General features: G+C 42.0%; 1 protein-coding gene and 1 non-coding gene across 2 annotated transcripts in view; one reads left to right on the plus strand and one right to left on the minus strand.

The window, feature by feature from the left end:
* The window catches only part of UBE2G1 (ubiquitin conjugating enzyme E2 G1), a 109,302-nt gene that overhangs the window by 26,993 nt on the left and 77,494 nt on the right, over nt 1-4,815 (plus strand). The gene's annotated exons all lie outside the window — the stretch shown is intronic.
* On the minus strand, nt 3,108-3,214 carry LOC111728234. Its single transcript, XR_002775607.1, has one exon. It is a non-coding gene; the product is annotated as a U6 spliceosomal RNA (small nuclear RNA).

The raw sequence follows: 4,815 nt of genomic DNA on the forward strand, positions 1-4,815 counted from the left end.
AAAAAAAAAAAAAACTCTTGGGCTCAAGCAATCCTCTTGCCTCAGCCTCCTGAGTAGCTGGGACTATAAGCCCTTGCCATAACACCTGGCTATTTATAGAGATGGGATCTTGCTATGCTTAGGTTGGTCTCTGAACTCCTGGGCTCAAGCAATCCACCTGCCTTAGCCTCCCAGAGTCCTTGGATTACAGGTGTGAGCCACCGTACCCAGTCTCCATTGTTGTCATTTCAACAATGTTCACAGCATCTCCACCAGGAGCAGATTCCACATACATTGAGGCTGGCAGGTTTGAACCTGGCCCGGGCCTGCTAAAATAACAATGACAACTGCAACAAAAAACAGCCAGGCATTGTGGTAGGCACATGTAGTCCCAGCTACTTGGAAGGTTGAGGCAAAAGAATTGCTTAAGCCCAAGAGTTGGAGGTTGCTGTGAGCTGTGATGCAGTGATCCCACAGCGCTTAACATGAGGGTAACAGAGTGAGTCTGTCTCAAAAAAGAAAAGAAAGCAGTTTCTTTGCTCATCCCTAAGAAGCAACTTTTCATCCATTCAAATTTGAGCATGAGATTGAAGCAATGTGGTCACATCTTCAGACTCCACTTCTAGTTCTCTTGCTATTACTACCACATCTGTAGTTCTCTCCACTGAAATCTTGAACCCCTTAAAGTGATCCATGAGAATTGAAATCATCTTTCTCCCAACTCCTGTTAATATTGATATTTTGACCTCCTTCAATGAATCACAAATGTTTCTGGTGGCATCTAGAATGGTGGATCCTTTACAGAAGATTTTCAGTTTACTTTCCAAGATCCATCAGAAGAATTACTATCTATGGCAGCTATAGTCTTGCAAAACATACTTTTTGTGGGCTGCAAAAGAGATGTTGTGTTATCAGAGATGAAAACAACATTAATCCAGCTCAGCGCCCCTAGCACGATGGTGACGATGCCAGCCACATACTCCAAAGGTGGTAGGTTCGAACTTGGCCCGGGCCAGCTAAAACAACTGCAAAAAAAGAAATAGCTGGGCGTTGTGCCAGGTGCTTGTAGTCCCAGCTACTTGGGAGGCTGAGGCAAGAGAATCGCTTAAGCCCAAGAGTTTGAGGTTGCTCTGAGTTGTGGTTCCACAACACTTGATGGAGGGCAACATAGTGAGACTCTGTCTCAAAAAAACCCCCCAAAACAAAAAACACACAACATTAATCTTTTTGTACATGTCTATCAGGGCTTTTGGGTGACCAGGTACATTGTCAATGAATAGTAATTTTTTTTTTTTTTGAGACGGAGCCTCAAGCTATCTGGGTAGAGTGCCATGGCATCACGCTCACAGCAACCTCCAACTCCTGGGCTCAAGTGAGTCTCCTGCCTCAGCCTCCCAAGTAGCTGGGACCACAGGCGCCCGCCACAACGCCTGGCCATTTTTTGGTTGCAGCCATCATTGTTGTTTGGCGGGCCCGGGCTGGGGATTTGAACCCGCCACCTTAGGTGTATGTGGCTGGCGCGTTAGCCGCTTGAGCCACAGGTGCCGAGCCAATAGTAATATTTTGATAGGAATCTTCTACTCAGCAATAGGTCTTAAAGTGGGCTTAAAGTATTCAGTGAACCATGCTGTAAACAGGTGTGTTGTCATACAGGCTTTGTTCCACTTACAGGGCACGGCAGACTAGATTTAGCATAACTCTTAAGGGCCTGAGGATTTTTTAAAAGATAAATGAGCATTAGCTTCAACTTAACATCACCACTTGAATTATCTGTTATGAAGAGTCAACCTGTTGGCCACTGTACCTGGCCTAGCTTTTGATTTAAAGCGAGAGGTGGGTGAATCTTCCTTTCACTTGAACCTTAGAGGCCATTGTAAGGTTAATTATTGGCCTGATTTTAGTAGTGTTGTATGTATCTCAGGGAATTGGGAGGCCTGAGGAGGAAAGAGAGGGAATGGCTGGTAAATGGCTCAGAGCTTAAAAATTTATCAATTGTTTGCTGTCTTACATGGGCAACCATAATATAGTTACAATATTAACATCAAAGATTGCTGATCACAAACCAGTAATAGATAAAGTGTAATGAAAAAGTTTAAAATACTGAGGAAATTACCAAAATTTGACTCAAAGACTCCAGATAAACACATGCTATTGAAAAAATGTTACCGAAGACTAGCTCTATGCAGGGTTTTTACAAACCTTCAATTTGTAAAAGAGCATAACTTCAAAGTATAATAAGGTGAAGTGCATGTTAGGATATGAATTGTAAATAAAATTCATATTTAGATTTGAGACTCCTTCCTAGTAGTCTTATTATGTATATACAAATATTCCAAAATCTAGAAAAAAGGCCAGGTGTGGTGGCTCACGCCTGTAATCCTAGCACTCTGGGAGATCGAGGTGGGTGGATTGCCTGAGCTAACAGGTTTGAGAACAGCCTGTGGCGGAGTGAGACCTCCAGCTCTAAAAATAGCCAGGTGTTGTGGCTCTGAGGGTGATAAAGTGAGACTCAGTCTCAAAAGAAAAGCTAAAAAAAATTGAAATCAAAAATGGTTCTGAGCGCAAGCATTTCGGAGAAGAGATACTCAACCTGTACTTTGTTACATTACTACCATAGTACAGTACTGGGCATACATAGGTATTCAGTAAGTTTTATTTTTTTATTACGTCAAATATACATAGATTATGGATACATTCATGATTATGTGGAGTACAATGTGCTGATTTTTTTTCTATACAATCTTACATTTAACCAATAAACATAGCTTTCACCTCATTTACTTGATTATTGTGCCAAAACATCTATGTTTTACATTTCACAGATTTGACTTGTACCCTTGTCATATGTTCCATAGGTGTGATCCCACCTTTTACCCTCCCTCTGTCGAACCTCCCCCATCCCCTCCCCTCCCACTCCACTTCTCTCCATCATCCTGGGCTACAGTTGTGTTCTATTTTTTACAAGAAAGTGTGAGTAAATATAACTAGGTTTCATAGAAGTACTGAGTATATTGGATACTTTGCCCTCCATTCTTGAGACACTTTACTCAGGAGGATATGTTCCAGATCCCTCCATGTAAACATAAAAGAGATAAAGGCTTCATCTTTTTTAAGGCTGCATAGTATTAAAAAATATGGGATGCTTCACGAAGTTGTGTGTCATCCTTGCACAGGGGCCATGCTAATCTTCTCTGTATCGTTCCAATTTTAGTATATGTGCTGCTGAAGTGAGCATGGTATTCAGTAAGTTTTAAATGAATCATAGAGTTCAAGTAGCTGCTAAATTTTAATCTCTGTAAGAGTTATTAAGAAGGGATTTCTGTTTTATTTTATGTTTTATTGTTTGTTTATTTATTTTTATTATTTTTTTGAGACAGTCTCAAACTGTTGCCCTGGATAGAGTGCTGTGGCATCACAGCTTACAGCAACCTCAAATTCCTGGGCTCAAGCAATTGTCTTGCCTCAGCCTCCCAAGTAGTTGGGATTACAGACACCTGCCATAATGCCCGGCTATTTTTGTTGTTGTTGTTGTTATTGTTGTTGCAGTTGCCCCACTAGCCCCAGTGGTGTATGTGGCCGACGCCCTACCCACTGAGCTATGAGTGCCGCCCTTTATTATTTATTTTTGAGAGTCTCTCTCTGGTGCCCTGACTAAAATGTTATTGCATTATAGCTCACAGGAACCTCAAACTCTTTATCTCAGGTGATCCTCTTGCCTCAGTTTTCCTTCTACTTTTAGTAGAGACTGGATCTCGCTGTTGATCTGGGTGGTCTCAAACTCCTGAATTCAAGCAATCTAGCTGCCCTAGCTTCCCGGGGTGATAGGATTGCAGGCATGAACCACTATACCTGGCGAGTCTCCTTAATTCAGGTGTCCTCAAACTATGGCCCGCAGGCCACATGCTGCCCACCTAGGACATTTATCCGGCCCGCTGGGTGTTTTTGCCGCTGCCGCTGCCTGTCTTGCTTAGCAGTCCAGCCCTCCAATGGTCTGAGGGACAATGAACTGGCCCCATGTTTAAAAATTTTGAGGACCCCTGCCTTAATTGTTAAATTTCCACAGTTGTATTTGCTTCCTTAGTTAGTACCCTTTTCTCAAGCATCTTTATTCCTTTTCTTTGTTCTTACTTTCTCAACAGAAAGTACAGTTTGAGTGCATTGACTGTCTCATCCACCTATTTAGGATTATTTCAGTTTAAGTCTTGGTACAATGCTTATACTAATTACTGACCAGCACTGACATTTGATTATTGCCTGTGCCTGTAATTCCTGTCACTTTAAGAGGGCTAGCCCAGTGTTTTTCAACTTTTTTACCTCATGGCACATTTGAACCTATAGTTAAACTTCCATAGTATACTTAAATTATGTTGATTTAAGAAAAAGAGTAAAATGGGCAGCGCCTGTGGCTCAAAGGAGTGGGCACTGGCCCCATATGCCGGAGGTGGCGGTTCAAACCCAGCCCCGGCCAAAAACTCCTTTAAAAAAAAAGAGTAAAAAAAGGAATATACTTATTGTGCTTTGAACTTCTTTCAGAAATAATTAATGATCTTTAAAAATTTAGGGAGTGCACCTAAGATCCTTTCATGGTACACTGCAATGGCACACTGATTGAAAACCACTGGTCTAGGTGAAAGGATCACATGAGGCTAGGAATTCAAAACCAACCTGGGCAACATAGCAAGATCCCATCTCTAAAAAAAAAATTAAAAAGAAAAGAAGGATCTACACATAGAAAGCCTTCTTATAGGCTTGACACCTGTGGCTCAAGTGGCTAAAGCACCAGCCACATACACCTAAGGTGGTGGGTTCAAATCCAGCTTGGGCCCGCCAAACAGC

The sequence above is a fragment of the Otolemur garnettii genome, unplaced genomic scaffold (genome assembly GCF_000181295.1).
Source record: "Otolemur garnettii isolate 467f Iridium unplaced genomic scaffold, OtoGar3 scaffold00145, whole genome shotgun sequence".
NCBI lineage: Eukaryota > Metazoa > Chordata > Mammalia > Primates > Galagidae > Otolemur > Otolemur garnettii.